Genomic DNA, 18,609 nt, shown 5'->3' with positions numbered 1-18,609 from the left:
AATGTCTCACACCAGAGTCGAACCCTGGCCTACTTTGTCTTGTTGTACTGTCCACCTCACTATGAAACCTTTTCACATAAAGTATGTTATTGCGTCAAAAATTATGAGTATCCAAACCGTCAGCATTTTGTTTTTTCACACATAGTACATATATGTGTTTCCATCTAGGTTCGACATTTCTGGTGCAAACTAAATTCTCAAAATCCAAATTAGTTCTTCATATTGTGACATTAAAAATATTTTATGAAAAAATAAAAAGTTAGGCTTAAATCCAAACAGTGTCTATCACAACATTGGTATTCAGAGTCTTGGAGGACACACTGGGTAGAATTGGAATTAATAGATAAATAAATTTGCATGGATCTGTGTGAATCAGGGAAAGGTCCAAGGGGAGGCCAAGGGTAGCACTGTACGCCACCAAAGTCTGATTGGCCACCTCAGGTGCCAACACCTGCCAGAGTGAGAAGGTGGTAGGTACCTGCTGTAGAACTTACCTTTACTAACTTGACCACAGCTGAGGTTAAAAGAAATAATGTTGAATTACATGTGCCTTTAAGTTGTTTTTATACATTTTGTCACATTCAAATTTTCTTGAAGCTTATATCTATCCTCAACTTTGTTTTACATGTTTGACTATTCAAAGGTAATAGACTACATAAAATTTTTGAAAAATATATTAATTTAGCATTTCTCAGATGGAACCACCACTTTATAAACACAGTATCTTTAATGTATCTGCAAAGGTTTTTAAATTTGAGTCTAAAACCTTTTATATTCCATTTTTTCTTTGTGCCACCGTATTTTGCCCATGTATCAGGCCACTGCGATGAAAAAAACTGGATCTGCCCCATTCTAATTTTAAGGTGTTTCAAGCATAACATAAAAAGAATCATAACATGACTGATGTGCATATAATTTTAAATATAAGTTTTTTCTTGGAAACAGCATGGTGCACTGTGCCAGTGGACCCTGACTGACTGACTTCAGATAGCCATAAATCTAGTAAAATTTAGTAATTTGGTAAAATTCAGCAATTTGGCACATGGAACAAGAACCAGCAGGACGATGGTCGAGCCGGGAAACAGGAGGTGTTGAGACAGGAACAGGAAGAGAAATAGTGGAGCCAGAAACAGGAACAAAAGAGGCAGTGGTTGAGCCCATAGAGGGGTGTCTCAATTTAGCCTCATGCCTAAAGTTAGATAGCATCTCCAACAACCTAGGCACGGCAGGCAGGTTGCACACCCAGGGTCGAGAACGGATGATTTTTCAAGTCAGACTCAGGTCAGAGTCTGGAATCAATTCTTGTGGCAAAGGGGATTTGTTGACTGAGAGTGAGATCCATGCTGCTTGGCAGGCCCTTTTTGTGCACCTGTTACGTTGCCTGGCTCAGGAAAGGACACAGACTCAAAAGCAGACATGCTTTTTTTTTTAGCATTTGCTAAAAGCAAAGGATGCGGTAGCAGTGGTGAAACTCTGGAGAGCAGGGGCAGGAACAGCAGTTGCAGCTGCATCAGCGATACGCAGAGGAGCAGGAACTGGGGGAGGATCACGATTTGGTATGAGGTTTAGTTTTATTTTTGCTACTGGAGCCCAGACACTGGGGAGAAATAGCGAGATGAGAACCCTTAAACTAATTTGAAACACTAGGCTGATTCTCCAGCTGTGGGAGGTAACCTAGCCAATGCTTAAAGGCCTCTTTGGCATCCAACTGAAAATAATTAGGGCTAATGACTGGTAGTAAAGACAGATTAAAGACAGGGGCTTCAAAATAAAAGCTTGGAATAGTAAGCGAAAGCTGGGGGAAACAGGAACAAACTAAACTCAGGGACCAGGATCGTAACACAGTGTGGGAAAGGTACAGGGAAAGGAAAAGGTCCCTGACTATACTTCAACAAAATAAGACACTTAAACAACCAGTTTATGAGATAAAATCACCAAGCAGCGTAAACACCAGTATAAATTATGTCCTAATCGCATACAGCCTCGCTCTACTCCACCATGTGTCTCGTCATCCACTGAGGCTGCAGTTGTTAAATTGAGATAACTCTACTTTATGTTAGTTTTGATTAATTTGCTATCAGCGTATGTTTTGAAAAGAATCACATAAAAAAGAATGCGTTTTTAATCAAAATATTCAAAAAGGCATAGGCCTAATGAAGGTTTCCACTATTGACCTCTGCCCAGCAGGGGGGGCTGTGGCTTGAAGATCCTTTCAAGTCCAAACTGACAAAAACTGCTACATTTGGCCAACACCAACAAAAAATACAGAAAAAATGCAATCTGTTGTGCAAAGACAGTTCCTGTAGTGAGGTCACGACCTTTTAGCAGAATAGAGATCAAATCCCTTAACTAATACCCTCTGCGCAAGTAAAAAGATGATGGGTGGGAGAAATAACTTTCTTTACTGGAAGAAACTTCCCACAGGATCAGGCTCAGGGCAGGCAGCCATCTGATCTGACCGTTTGGGGTGAGTTTAGAGGGGAGAGCGAAAAAAAAGAAGAGCAACAAACAGTAATGGACAGAAACATAGAGCATATTGTGTATAATAGCAGGAGAGGAGTGGGACACACGCTTCTCACAGGATGTGAAATATGATAAGTGACATTTCTGTGAGAAATAATATGATACAAATCCATGCCTGATTGAAAGGGCAACAGCAGAAATTTGTAGTGAAATTTCAAAAAGCAATAAAATGTTAAAAAAATGAAATGAATACTAGTAGAAAGTATGTTTAGATTTTAAAAGACTATCATTAAAATACCATGTTATTGAGTGTTATTAACTAAACTTTAAATGTTTCAGTTGCAGTTCAACTTTCTGCCATTTGGAACTGACAAATTGTCAACATGTTGAGTGCACCTCCAACACATATTTCTGCTTAAATGAACATTTCTTTAGGTTGTTCAAGCAACAACATGCAAGTTAGTTCAAAATCATATTCCATTCTCTTTTAGTGTTTTGAAACAAGGCAAACTGCACTAGATCCTGAGCTCACAACTTTGTCCCCCAGTGCTCATTCTTGCTCCTGGCAGTGAAGTCGTCTGAGTCTCAGGGGTTTTCCCCTCAGGTAAAACTGCCAAAGTAAGGGGGGCTTCAGCTTATTTGTCAAACACACCTGGAAACACCTGAAACACATGAGATCGTATCACATGGGAGAAAAAGTTCCTTCTCATATTAAATTACAAAGTATAGAAACAAAGGAACAACTGCTGAGACTATAGGTGACATTACCAGATTAAACCCCAAACAAATAAAATAGGAAAGAGAAAATAACTAAAAGTCACATGTGAATAGAAAGCAACCAAAACTGGAGAAATTACATAATTCTCATTGGTAAGAGGGTTTGTATGAAGTCCAGAAAATGCAAGTGGCTTCCCATTAAATTTAGAATAGAATTTAAAATCATGCTTCTTACATATAAAGCTATTAACAGTCAGACTCCATCATATATAGAAGACCTCATAGCACCATATTATCCCAGTAGACCACTTTGATCTCAGAATGCAGGCCTACTTGTGGTTCCCAGAATTTCCAAAGGTAGAATGGGATGCAGAGCCTTTAGCTGTCAAGCTCCTCTCCTGTGAAATCAGCTCCCAGTTCAGATTCAGGAAGCAGACACCCTCTCTACATTTAAGTCTAGGCTTAAAACCTAAAGCTTATTCTTAGTTATAGTTATGCTGCTATAGGCTTAGACTGTGTGCCCCAGTGCACTGAGATCCTTTCCTCCTCTTGTCCCTCTCTCTAGTCCACTCACCCCACAATTGTCAACACTGTATGACACTAACTATGTGTGTTTTCTCCCATAGTCTTTCTCCTTCTCTGTCTCCCTTTCTCTGTCCCTTTTTTGCAGGTGTCCCAGGGCTTTGAAGCTGTGTGTATTCCAGCATGCAGCTACTGGTCCTACAAACCTGCCTGATGTTTTCTTGTTGCTTTTGTTGCTTTTTCTTTTCTCACTTCACTTTCCATTCACCCCAACCGGTCAAGGCAGATGGCTGCCCACCCTGAGCTTGGTTCTGCTAGAGGTTTCTTCCGGTAAAGGGATATTTTCCTTTCCCCTGTTGCCTATGGCTTGCCCCCCTTTATTCTGTAAAGTGCCTTGAGATGACTTTGTTTTATATGTTATATAAATAAAGTTGAATTGAATTGAATTGAAGTGTTATGCAAGTATATGTTATTTTTATAAGTTAAAATAGTGAACTAGAGATAAAGCTTTACAGAATTTTGAGCTGACAGGATTCTATTACTGTTCAGCCCAGGAGAAAAAAAACTATAGAACAATTGGTATTAAAGCAATGTGGGGATGCAACTCTTAATCAGGGTCATCAGAGTCAATATCCACAATTGTTGCTCATGTAAACTTGTTTACACATTTCTCATCATCTGCTTTCTGCAGCACTTAGAAAATTATTTATCTGGTGACTCATTCAGTTAGCATCTTGGAGCCAGGTTATAGCAAAACTGTCTTCCTTGTGGAGTAAAGAAGGAGCACCTGGATCTATTCTGCATGGCTGACACAGCTCATGTCCTCAGGGTGCTTCAGCAGCTTTGAGAGAGAGAAATGGCGTTGAAAGGTGACGTTGTGTGTGACACTTTGCTTGTTATTGTCTATGTTTTCTCAGTACAGTGTTTTCTTTTGGTTCAACAGCCTAAATGTTTGTTTTATCTCTGGGGCTGAGTCAGGGCTGTAGTGGGCTTGATCCTTAAGAAGCCCTTTAAAGAGCTCTAATGTGGGTGTAAAAATTTTGCAGAAACATGCCTGTGCAGAACCTTCGACACGTGTTAGTGCGTTTGTGTGTGGGTGTGCGTGTGTGTGTGAGACATGGTACACAGAGCTCCCAGTTTCACTCCAAGGTGACTGGGGATACAAATATGACAATTTGTGTCTGTCAGGGTTCTTTTATAAGTTATGAGTTTTATTAAGTTATTTTGCGGCTTCCATGGTTGTCCAGTGATAGATGCTAAACATTTATATATGCTCACAGTTTTCTCACTTTTCTCAATTAATGTTGGTTAAACAGTAAAAAGTAAATATCGAAGACATCTGGCTTTGTAAAGCATAATAATTATTTCTAACTAATTTAAAAGCACAAATTACTCATTACATAATAACCCTGTATAAAATTACCTCATTGTTTTCTGATACAATCAATAGAACCTTTTTAAAGTTAATATAAAGCTGCCAGTTAGCAAATATTTTGTGCAGATGTTCAGTATAAATCTATTCTAAGGCTTTGTCTGAACATTTTGGGAAGGCCAATCAAATAAAGTGCAATGAGATCTGATATGTTGCCATGACAACCTTTTGTACCTTATCATTGATCCTCCAGTTCTCTGTTGTTGTTTGTTGTTGTTTAGTTCAGTTGAGATCTGAAGACAGTGTATGGTAAAAAAAAGGCAAATGGCCACTTATATATTTATCCAAACCGCTTTACAATGTTGCTTCTCATTTACTCATTCAAACACACTCACATACTGATGGCAGTGGCTGCCATGCAGGATGTTTACCTCACAGGGATCAAACTACTGACCCTGTGATCCATGGATGACTTGCTTTACCAACTGAGCTACAGCTGCCCTGTATGTTTATGGGGATTTATTGCTCAGATGTGCCATGCAGTGCACACACATTTGCTATGTTTCTCCAATGTATTCAGGGTATTCCTTTAATTTGTTTCCTGTCATATATATCATATCGGGGCGACTGTGGCGCAGGAAGGTGGAGCGGTTGTCCACCAATCTCACAGTTGTTGGTTCAATCCCCGGCTCCTCCGGTCACATGTCGAAGTGTCCTTGAGCAAGACACTGAACCCCAACTTAGTTGCTCCCGGTGGGTGTTGGCCAGCTGCATAGCAGCTCCCCCATCGGTGTATGAATGTGTGTGTGATTGTGAGTGTGAATGGGTAAATAAGAAGCAGTGTAAAGTGCTTTGAGTGCCAATAGGTAGAAAAGCGCTATATAAGTGCAGACCATTTACCATAATTAACATATAATTGGAATAAACTAAAAAAGTGAAAGACATTGGACATTTTGAGGGTACACTTTTTCACCTTGTTGCAGCATCTGTGTGTTAAATCTGAAACATTTCATATTTTTGTTGAAAAACATGCAAAAAAACATCAGGGACCTACCCTGTATAGTTAAGGGGGAAGCCTGTTCCAAAATTCCATCACTGGAGTTTTGGAGGTAATACATCTGTCTCAACAACCTGTCAGAACTAGGGACTACAGAGAAACGTGAAACCTGTTCTGTAAAGATGTGTTATCTGGTGGGGCTGTAAATGCTCACATGCAGCTGACTGACAGAGTACTCAGCAAAGGGGAGGTGAGGGGGGGCTGCTGTACTGAAAGCACCTTCAGGTGGAGGTGCTCTTCAGTAGCTGGTCATTGAGAACTGTCAGTCAAACTCAAATCAAAACAATGGGCACACCAAAAAAGAAAAGAAAAGAATGACGCATGGAATTGTCTTACACATTATTAAGCTCACAGTGAAATTACATTTTAATTTGATGTCAGGTCTATTTTAGGGGCAGTCAGTCCATCCCCGTCTTCTTCATAATTCCAACACTAGTCTCTTTTTTATAGCCAGAGGCATAATGTTTTCAGGTTGTTCAGTCATCTTTAAATTCAGCACAAATGTCGAACAGGACTCAAGCATGAACTAATTCGGTAGTAAGGGGTTAAAAGTCAAGTCACAGCAACCTCACGTCCCTGTTTTATTGTTAATTCATTTTCTCAGCAATGGTTTCATGCAGCTTCCTTAAATTTGCTGCAGACATCCACTGGGACTCAAGAATAGACTAATTACATTTTGTTTGTCAGAGTTCACCTGAGGCCCACAAAGTGTGGCCCCACCCACCTACCGAGGGCAACCTTGTTGCTGGTCCGGAGCCCGGATAAAAATGGGACAGTTGCAGCAGGAAGGGCACCAGGCGTAAAAAAAAAATAAAACACATGCCAAATCAACATGCGGAATATGTTCCGCTGTGGCTTTGTTTGTCAAAGGTTAGGGGTCAAGGTCACTGTGGCACGATGTGTTTTTAATATTTGTAAATGCAATATCAAAGTCCACTCCTCAAGGGAATTTCTACAGATTTGAAACAAGCATGCACTTGGACTCAAGTATAAAGTCCCTGAGCTTTGGAAGTCAAAGGTCAAAATTACTGTAACATGCCTTTCCCTTTGACGCTCCCATTTTTGCAAATGCAATATGACAGTAATGGTTGGAAGAGATTTCTTCAAACAAGCGCACTTGAACTGAAGGAAAACTGATTACATTTTGGGGCTTAAAGGTCAAAGGTCACAGTCACTGTGACTTCGGTACCACATACATGTCCATAGACTCAGGGATGAACTTCTTACACGTTAACTTTTCATTTTATACGGGTATGTGATGTTTTTATATAAATAGATGATGTCCACTGAGTGATCTTTGAGAGGTCCAGTGCAAAAAGATACCATTATCATTACTGGTTTTACTACTTGCATGTTGGCCTTATCTTGGTTTCCATCTATGATGTAGAACAGCCTTTTGCAGCAGGCACAACATCAACCAAAGTGGTGCTGGAGCCAGTGCCGTCGTGTGGATGCCTGGAATTCCTGCTCAGTTCTCAGTGAAACCTTAATGTGAAGGTTATCCTCCTTCACACTCCAAGATGCCATAGATCAAGATAGCAGATCACAAATAGAAATGCGAAAGAGATATGAAGAAGCCTGCATGTTATTGTTTTCTCACCTTTTGTCATGTTTTCAACAGCCTCACATATAGAGATCTCTACAGTTATCTAATAATAGGAGCAATGCTGGTGGAGTCTTAATTCCGAGAATGTTTAAGTTTAGATAAAATGGGGCTTAACAATTAAATCCCACCACAAAGAATATTAAATCAAATACCTCACAGGTTAACATTGCTCTTTTTTCCTGAAAAACCATTGCAGAGAATTGTTCCGTGCAAAGCACTACCAGGCACCAAACTGAAAAAACTAAAAAGGGATGGATGAAACTGAATGCAGGTTGATTCAGTTTATTGTTCTACATTATAACTGGGATTTTAATAGTGTTGACTAGCTTACTTCTAAAATAAACACTTCTGTCTCCCATCAGGTGGGTTCAGCTTCTATTTCCTTCTGTTTGATGTGTAAATAGGACATTTCTGTCACTTTCTCAGTGTGGCTGCAAAGTGTATGAGCTGCCATTCCTATGTTTCTGTTAACACACCTGTGTGTGTGAATCAGTGTAAACACCTATTGATTTACTCAATACTTTCTCTGGTATGAATACACACAGGTGAAGGGCTCACTTATCAGCTGTTGCGAAATACAGTGTGAGGTTATTTATGCTGTTCACCACCCAACTGTGATAACGTTTCATTTGAAGGTTGCCAAGGTTTTATGTCACAGTGTGATAGAAAATGTTTTCATATCTGCCTTGTCCAATAATCAGAGACTTGTGGATACGTTGCACCCATTTTTAGCACTGAATAGAAATGCACTGATCCTGTTGCTTAAATATTAACATGGACAAGAGCAGCACAGCGTCCAGACACAAAAGCTTTAATTCAATAAATGTGATCATAAAAGTTCAAAGCAGTATGATAAATGTGTACAACATAATCTCTGTGTGACAATGAACAACCTACAGTTTGATTAAGAGCATTAGTCTAACTTCTTGGTGATATATTATGTCTCAACTCAGGAGCTGCATCTTTTGAAATCGGTTGGGTCGAGACAAGGCTGTCCGATTTCAAAGGCTGCTTCAATTTCAGCTTTTTCTCCAATCAACTGCAAGAAACACAGGCTCCAACATTTGTATTTATTACAGCCAAGAATTTCCAAGACTCAGATTCTGAGGGGTACATCAATATAAATGTAAAAAAAAAAAAAATAAAGACAAAGGTTATATAATGTTAGTGAAGTTAGCCCAGCTAGCTAGGGAACAGTTGGTGACGCAAATAGGAAATTCTCTGTAGCCTTTGTATTCTACACATGTCCTTCAAAGAATGTGGCCCCTGAATTGAAACAGTGTGTGTAAGGGGGAAACTGTAGATGTTATTAAAATACAAAATAAATTAAATTGTAATCAGTTTTGAGCAGCATGGTGGTGGAGTGGTTAGCACTGTCGCCTCACAGCTAGAAGGTTGCTGGTTTGTGCTCCAGCCAGCTGCGGCCTTTCATGGAGCTCGCATGTTCTCCCTGTTTTTCCTCCAGGTGCTCTGTCAAAAGACTTGCATTTTAGATTAATTGGTGAATCTAAAATTGCCTGTAGGTGTGAAAGGTTGTGTGTCTGTGTGTGTTTCTCTATGGCCCTACGATTGAATGGCTACCTGTCCAGGGTGTACCCCACCTCTCACGCAATGACAGCTAGGATAGGCTCCAGCGCCCCCACGACCCAAATAGGCTTAGCGGTGTCAGATAATGGATGAATGGATGTAAGCAGTTACTGTTATAAATGTGTACATAAATTACAGTTACAAAATATTCTCTGGAGGCTGTATGTCCTATATAACAGTCAATCTGTTACTTTGCATCTATTTAACCTGCACAAATTTCTCCTCTTGGCAGATTTCTGGAGAACATGGGTCAAAGCAACTGGGATGAATCTGAGTGCAACAGCAAAAAGAGTAGGATTGTTTACAAAGATCTGTCTTTAAGTCCTGTTAGGCTCTATTCAGAGTTCTATTAGAGGGTTGTTTTTCATTGGCTCTCTTTTTTAAACATTTAGCATCTCTCTCTTCCACTCAAACGAATGTGCATTGCTAAGCAACCAGTTTGTCATGACTGGCTCATGCCAAACGACCAGTTGGGTTTTCCTTCTGAAATGAAAACAGGAATCATACATAACTGTAAAGTTTGTTTATCAGCAGTGAAAATGCTGCATCATTCAAATGCTCAATATTAAACCTAAGGAAACATCTGCAGATTTTTTTCATCTTCTTATTTTATTCCAAATCTAATGAGGAATAAAATAAGTTACTTTAATAGTGTGACTAAAATATTTACATTACTTATTGCATTTTTTTTGCTACATAAACTTGCAAAGACAAGTATTGCAGATCAATGATGATGTGAACAATGGTCTTCTGTCCATAGGCTTGTAAATGAATAAACAATTTTTATGGAGACAAGGTGTACATAGACCAAAGTTGTATGCAAGAATTGTCATAAAAAGAGATTGTTGTTTTTGTTGCAGGTTCAAACGCCAGTCCCAGCAAATTAAATCTGATAGAGGAGCTCTGCTGTGGCCTGAGTGCAGGCATGCTGCCAAGGCTCTCCAAGGGGATTTCCACAAGAGCTCCAACAGCAGAGTGTGCCAACAGGATCTGTGGAATACACTCTGTACACACACACACCTGCATGCACACACTTTGCAGACTTAGCTGTGGCCTCTGAAAGCCTGAAACTCGGAAAACAATTTCAATACGCTGAAGTTGTTCAGCACAGATGAGCTCGTCTTATCGTGCTTCAGTTTTTATAACTAGATTCAACTTGTTGTTTGACATGAGACACCAGCAGAAAAATATTTCACATACAAGTTCTGCAGCTTTATTTATCTGATTAATGGAGTATGGAGCAAAAGCCCACAGGCCAGGTTTCAGAGTAAGACCTTCCACAAAAAAAGCTCTCGAGAGGCAGGGTGGACCCTAAACAATCTACTACAGTGCTGACACACAGAGAGAACCCGGGCACATGTAAGGAGAATCTGTTCCAAACAGAAAGGCCCCACCCAAAGGGAGGTGAAAATATATGGGGTAAATAAAGTTCGAACAAAACACTAGTACAAAATCCTACCCTTTTCCAGATGTCTTAACTTGCCGTTGGACCTGCCAAGAAGATAATCTGGTTTAATTGTTATCTTCTGATGACTAGATTAAAGCGGGAATACTAACCAGGAAAAGCAGAGAACCTCCCCAGGGGGTCCTGAACCCTTAGATGGCCAAAGTGTTACAGTTTAACCATGTGCCAATTTCTACTTTAAAACTTCACATTTGTTTAATTCTTTAAGTTTTAAACCAACAGTCAAGTGTGTACTCTGAAACACTCTGAAGCCAAAGTTCATCTGAAGTTAAAACCACAGTATGTTATTGTAAATTATTTTTTGTCTAGAAATTTGTTCCAAAACATATTTTGTAATGGAGAGTTGCTCTCGCTGTCTCTTGTGATCCAGACCTATTGATCAGCACTGGCACCAATGCCAGTTTTGTCCTTCTAACCAATAAGAGAGTTACTTCTGCTTGATAAGTACGTTTGCAGCGTTATCATTCCTTCTGATTTCACAATAACAACTATCTGAGGCACTGGGAAGAGTGTATTAGAGCATAGCACAGGGAGGATTCAAATTCAGATTGAATTCTTGAGACCACAGGACAGTTTTCCACTTCTCCTCCGGAGGGTGTTCCTGGATTTTGTTTCTGTATAGCTGTTTCTTTGCAGTTTGGAGTTTTATAATATATTTGTGGATGGAGAGACATCTCAAGGCACTTTACAGAATAAAGTCAAGACTATAAAGATGTATAGAGAGAACCCAACAATTCCCCCTTGAGCAAGCCCTAGGCAACAGTGGAGAGGAAAAACTCCCTTTAACGGAAGAAACCTCCAGGAAGGGAGACAGAGAAGGAGAAAGACAACTACGGGAGAAAAGACACATAGTTAATGTCGTACAAGGGTGACAATTGTGGGGTGAGTGGACTAGAGAGGAGGAAAGGAGGAAGGAAAGGAGCTCAGTGTACTGGGGATGGTTCCCCCAGCAGTCTAAGCCTATAGCAGCATAAATATAACTAAGAATAAGCTTTATCAAAGAGGAAGGTTTTAAGCCTAGACTTAAAAGTAAAGAGGGTGTCTGCTTCCCGAATCTGAACTGGGAGCTGGTTCCACGGTAGAGGAGCTTGATAGCTAAAGGCTCTACCTCCCATTCTACCTTTGGAAATTCTGGGAACCACAAGTAGGCCTGCATTCTGAGATCAAAGTGGTCTACTGGGATGATATGGTGCTATGAGGTCTTGTATATATGATGGAGACTGACCATTCAGAGCTTTATATGTAAGAAGCAGGATTTTAAATTCTATTCTAAACTTAATTTGAAGCCGATAGAGAGAAGCTAGTGAAGGTGAAATATGATCTCTCTTGCTAGTTCCAGTCAGCATTCTGGCTGCAGCATTTGGGATTAATTGCAGGCTCTTTAGGGAGTTACTGGGGCATCCTGAAAGTAGGGAATTACAGTAGTCCAACCTAGAAGTAACAAATGCATGGACTAGTTTTTCGGCATCATTTCGAGACAGGAGGCTCCTAATTTTGGCAATGTTCCGTAGGTGGTTCTAGAGATTTGTTTTACATGTGAGGTAAAGGACAAATCCTGGTCAAAAATAACTCCAAGGTTCCTTGCAGTAGTACTGGAGGCCAGACTTATGCCATCTAGTGTGACAATATGGTTGGACAGATTATTTCTGAGATTTTTGGGCCCAAATACTGTGACTTCAGTTTTGTCAGAGTTTAAAAGTAAAAAATGATGGGACATCCAGGCCTTTATGTCTTGTAGGCTTGAAGCTTTATTAACTGAGTGTTTTCATCTGGTTCCATAGATAGATATAGCTGGGTATCATCAGCATAACAATGGAAATTTATGAAGCTCTTTCTAATAATGTTGCCTAAAGGAGACATATATAAAGTAAAAAGTATTGGTCCTAACACAGAGCCTTGTGGAACTCCATAGCTAACCTTTGTGTGCATGGAGGATTCATCATTAACATGAACAAATTGAAGTCTATCAGATAGATTTAAACCAACCTAGTGCAGTTCATTTAATCCCAATTTTATGTTCCAGTCTCTGTAATAAAATGTTGTGATCAATGGTATCAAATGCAGCACTAAGATCTAACAGAACAAGTATAGAGACGAGTCCATTATCTGAGGCCAAGAGAAGATCGTTGGTGACTTTTACCAGTGCTGTTTCTGTACTATGATGAACTCTGAATCCTGACTGAAATTCTACATACAAATTATTCTTGTAAAGGTGGTCACATAATTGTTTTGCAACTACTTTTTTAAGGATTTTAGAAATAAAGGGGAGGTTAGATATTTGTCTGTAATTGGCTAAAACACCTGGGTCAAGACAGGGTGTTTTAAGTAGTGGTTTAATTACAGCTACCTTATAGGAGTGGGACATAGCCTGTTCCTAAAGGTAGATTGATGATACAGTATCTAATACGAACATAACTATTAAGGGTAAAGCTTCCTTGAGCAGTTTAGTTGGAATAGGGTCTAGCAGACAGGTTGTTGGTTTAGAGATAATAATTGAAGTTAGCTCAGCGAGATCTATGAGTAAAAAGCAGTCTAACAGGGATTGGGGAATTACTGATGATTCTAGCACTGTTGTACATGAAGATCTATCTGTAATATTTGGGGGGAGGATCTGGTGAATTATTTCTCTAATAGCTACAATTTTATTCATAAAGAAAGTCATGAAGTCATTGCTGCTCAGAGTTAAGGGAAAACTAGCCTCAACAGAACTATGGCTCTTAATCAGCCTGGCTACAGTGCTGAACAGAAACCGAGGGTTGTTCTTTTTTTCTTGTGCTGTTCTGGCATCACAGAGACCTTTTTTGTACATTTTTAAGTTGTTTTTCCAGGCTAAATGAGATTCTTCTAAATTTCTGAAACGCCACTTCCTTTCCTAACTTTTGTGTTGCCTGTTTTAAGTTGCGTGTCTGCGAACTATACCATGGAGACCATTTCTTCTGGTTTACTGCTTTCTTTTTCAGAGGGGCAACACTATCAACTATTGAACCTAGTAAGGCTGCAGAATTGTCAACAAGATAATCAACTTGTGCAGGAGTAACAATAAAGTGACTACTTTCCATTGTATTAACATATGCTGAAGCAAATGATGAAAGAATTATTTGTTTAAATTTGTTGACAGCTTTTTCACTTAAGCATCTGCTATAGTGGAATTATACCCTAACTGCTGTATAGTCCATTATTGTAAATTTAAATATTATTAGAAAATGGTCAGACAGAAGAGAGTTGTGAGGAAATATTGTTAAATTATCCGTTTCAATTCCATACGTAAGGACAAGGTCTAACATGTGACTAAAACAGTGAGTGGGTTTATTTACATTTTGGGAAAAAACAATTGAATCTAATAATGAATTAAACGCAGTGCTCAGGCAGTTACTGTCAGCATCTACATGAATGTTAAAGTCACCCACTATAATGACTTTATCTGTACTAAGCACTAAATCAGATAGGAAATCAGAAAACGCTGAATAGGTGACTGGAGGACGGTACATGATAACAAATAATAGTGGTTTTTGAGTTTTCCAGTTTGGGTGTTAAAGGCTAAGAGTAAGGCTCTAAAATGAGTTATAACTATGTTTAGGTCTAGGGTTTATTGGTAATGAATTGTAGCTGATGAAATCCCCTAATTCTTTGCAATTTTCTTTCGGGAAACAGAGAAAGATTCAGTTTCTCTAGGATGCTCTTTTTATCCCCAATCATGATACTGACCTATTGCTAATAAACCTCCATCGGGTGTCTTTATTTTTTGGCATTGCACAGCTTTTCCACACTTTCTGTCTTGTGTACCAACTCTTTTGGAACCTATAGCATAACATTAAAAATTAGCAAACAATTATATGTCTCAGTGTCCACATGGTAAATGTTGTTGCTATTTTCAATTAAATATAAGTTTTAAATAATTTGCAAACTGCTGTATGTTCCTGCTATTATTGCCATTTCACACAATTTCCTAACTGTTGAAAACTACAGGTTGTGCTAAGCTCCGCTTTGCAGCTCAGAAAGAAAAAGATTTCCAGCAAGGACAAAAAACATCAAACAACTTTGAAAACAAAACTAATAGGAAATGTGAGCCACATGTGGATGGATATTTGAGTAATTCACAGATATTCTTGGACAGTGGTTGAAATTTTACTGTATACAATATGCATATTTTACATATTTTAGTTACTTGGTCCAATTTGATTCTTAAACATAAACATATATTGTAAGATTGCTACTAATAAAACAGCGTACAATACAAACTATCCCCATCACTCTTTTCGAGGTTCTGCTCCAGTTTTTGAGTAAAATCAAAAGTCACCATATTAAGTTTAAAGAGATGGTGTAGTTTACAAACCTCCTCCTTGGAGTACCTCTGTAGCTCAGAGACAAAATCTAGGTGGAGATGCCTGTACTGTAATTCTCTAGATTACTGGAGCCTTATCAGACCCCTAAAGGGATCAAACATGTCAACACACACCTATGTATGTAGACATCTTTACTCTTGCACAGCATTGTTGAATCACATGCCAGTCTCGAGATTACTGCAAAACTGTCCCTCCAGGTAGACCGGGGACACTAGAGTAGACTTCGGGTCTGTTTACAGTAAGAGATCAGAGTGATGAGCTGTAGACGGATCAGATCTCGATCTGTTCAAACTCAGCTGCGCTGGTTTCAACATTATCTGGCTGTGTGGCTTCAGTGCCTGAGAATTTTAACCTCGTCTCTGTCTGCAGCAGATTACTTGCAGGGGATTACAGATTTTACACTTAGCCTTCAGGTAGGCCCCAAGGTAAAAAAATAGATTATAAGATGCTGTGATTAGTTTTTTTACAAGGCTTTAGGGAATGAACACACAGACAGTAACACTCCATCAGGTTAAGTTTCAGCTGGGATATATATCACTCAAGTAAAACATCTGGGTCATCATTGGTATAAGTCACGCTTATACCAATAAATATGCACAAAGAATGCCACATGTTGGCATTTAAAGAGGGTACGTGAACAGAAAAGAATCATCTAATCTGTGTGTGAAAATACTGGGGTTAAAATAAGGATGCAGTAACATAACACTACCCGCACTTTTCACTTCACTCTCCACTTCGAATGACTCAAATTTCTACTAATTACAAATCGTGTCACAACCTGAATGTCTGGCCTATGATGTGTTTAGGTACGCTCTTTGCACAGAGACAAGAATGAGTACACCCCAAGGCAAACTTTTGCCAGATTTATTGTCCATGCCAGCAGTTTAGCAGCCTCTGCTGTAGATGGGGGAGCAAGAAGGTGGGGTGTCTCCAGCTCCTGCCTGCCGTCACCTCATTGGTGAGTCAGCAGCTGGAGGACACTTAGCAGCTGGAGGACACTTAGCTTACCTTAGTGAAATTCCATATTTCAGTTTAGTACCTGACATCTTTGTATCGTTAATGATAGTTTACATTTACATTTACATTTAGTCATTTAGCAGACGCTTTTATCCAAAGCGACTTACAAGTTAGGTACAAGGCAAGCAAAAAATTGTAATTGTCTATGTCATGATAGTTAATTGGTTAGTCTGGACAAATCAGGGGTTCCTTTATTTATGTAAAGACAAACAAGCTTAATAAACCTACTAACAGCCAGTGCCACAAAGCTTATTGTAGAAGTGCAGCACTGCACTGTGTAAAGTTCAAATAAGTCTGAATTTTGATCTTTTGTTTTGATAATTCTGACTTTTCTCTGATAGTTATGACTTTAAAGTGAGATTTCCAATACACTTTTATAGTGACCCTAATCCTCTTCTGCAGTTAAAGGAGACCATCACACAAGATTTTGAAATTTTGGTAGAGAACAGATAGGACTACTATGTGTGAATGTTTTCTATGATGACATTGCAGATGACAATAACATAACAAATATATTGTACAAATGAGAAACCAAGCAGACCTAGTAAGATCATCAGATTGGTTAACACTATGACATTGAATCAATGCCAATACTTATAGAGTCTTGAATTAAGTCATTATGTCTTAAATATTTACAGTTTGAAAAGATTCATTTTATCGTCTGTTTTAAAGTTTAATAGAATTTCTGTATTATTTTCCTTGTTTATTTACTCATCCAAAAGAGGTATAAGTAGTGATTTAAACAGAATGTGATGCTTATTTGCATGTTATAATCATTTACTAAATGGACAGATTGAGACTAATCTGTGTTTTCTATAGGTTACAATCGAGGAAATGTGTGGTTGAGGTTGTGGTTGTGGTCACTGAAATAAGAATAAATGGTCTGCACTTATATAGCGCTTTTCTACCTATTGGCACTCAAAGCGCTTTACGCTGCTTCTTATTCACCCATTCACACACACACACAGCTGCTATGCAGCTGGCCAACATTCACTGGGAGCAACTAAGTTGGGGTTCAGTGTCTTGCTCAAGGACACTTCAACATGTGACCAGAGGAGCCGGGGATTGAACCAACAACTGCGAGATTGAGGGACAACCACTCTACCTTCGTGCACCACAGTCGCCCACAAAGAGTAACAGATTTTTTTAAAATTTAAATTTAAAATAAATCTGGTGGTTCTTATACATGGTCTCAGAGTACCTGCTGACCCATGTCATTCACCACCAGACTGAACACATTAAACAATCTATTTTTTTGAATTTAACAACTCCTTTATTTGTCTCTGATTACTATCTTTGATCCATTTGAGAAGCCAATTTTCTTATGCATGCGATTAATCTGAGATTTCCAGGAATATTATTAAGGACATTGTCCTCATTGGTATAAAGCAGTGTAGCTTCTATGTACATTACGTATAGCTTGAAGTTTAAACTCAGAATTAATATTTTTTTTGCTAAAATTCTGACTTTAAACTTAGTATTGTGACTTTAGAGTAGGAATTCTGACTTTTTACATCAAATTGTAACTTTTCTCTAAAGAGTCTGAATTTTGAATTCTGAGTCTGAAACTGAATTCTGATATTTAGTGTGACTTTTTTTTCCCAAATGTATTCTTTTTTCTCAGTCTTCGCAGGCAGTTTAAAGTTTCATGTTGTTTACTTTAAGACATTTTAGAAAATAAAAAAGATTTTTTATATTGGCTGTAAGTCTTTCATTGTTAAAGATACAATTTTCAACCTTACTTGTAGAATTGGTGTCCAGACTGAGCACACAAAATGTCCCTGAATTCAGAAGACCATTTCTTTCTATTGCCTTTGATCCACTTCTGAAGGTATTTTGCTTTCTTTAGCATGTTATTGACCTGTTATCCAGAAACATATCCAAATACAAAATGGCTTTATCTTTCTGGTGTAAAAGAGTGCAGCTGCCCTATATGAACATCTAGCTGTGATGGTTTTGATGGCAAAAAAACTAAAACTTGAGATCTGCCTACACAAGACTGGACTGAAAGAGCAAGTCAAGTAGCTTCTAGAAATTATTGGACATAGGTTTATTGCAAAGTAGATTTTCACACGAGTTTGTCTTTTGGTGCAAAAAGCCAAAAATGTGAAAAAAGATACAATTATACAAGTCATATTAAGCTTCAGGCTCCTGGAATTGTGCAGGTCCTGGACGGATTCCAGATTGCAGCCAATCACCCTCTCGAATGTCTGCCTGCTGATTTCCTGAACCTTTAAGTATGTGCTGTCATGCTCAGCTGTGAGTCTTTGATATCTTCTTTTGTTTAATCATTTGGTTAATTATATAAAACCTTTATCATCTTAAGTGCTTATTAAATGACTCTAATATATTCAGTTCAAGTCATTCATATATAAACATACATAATGATATATTTCCTGTTACTGGTAGTAAACCTCTGCAGATGAAATAAATTCCTTCTCTTCTGTTCTAACTACAGCT

At 38.7% G+C, this 18,609-nt stretch overlaps 1 long non-coding RNA gene across 1 annotated transcript; it reads left to right on the top strand.

Moving 5' to 3' along the window:
* The first annotated feature begins 4,435 nt into the window (after positions 1-4,435).
* LOC137129514 (uncharacterized) lies at positions 4,436-17,353 on the top strand. Its single transcript, XR_010914724.1, has 3 exons — positions 4,436-4,571; positions 9,557-9,615; positions 10,185-17,353. It is a non-coding gene; the product is annotated as an uncharacterized lncRNA (long non-coding RNA).
* The last annotated feature ends 1,256 nt before the right edge of the window (positions 17,354-18,609 follow it).

The sequence above is a fragment of the Channa argus genome, chromosome 6, assembly GCF_033026475.1.
Source record: "Channa argus isolate prfri chromosome 6, Channa argus male v1.0, whole genome shotgun sequence".
Taxonomy (NCBI): domain Eukaryota; kingdom Metazoa; phylum Chordata; class Actinopteri; order Anabantiformes; family Channidae; genus Channa; species Channa argus.
Note: the sequence above shows the minus strand (reverse complement) of the source record. Positions and strands in the feature narration are given on the sequence as shown.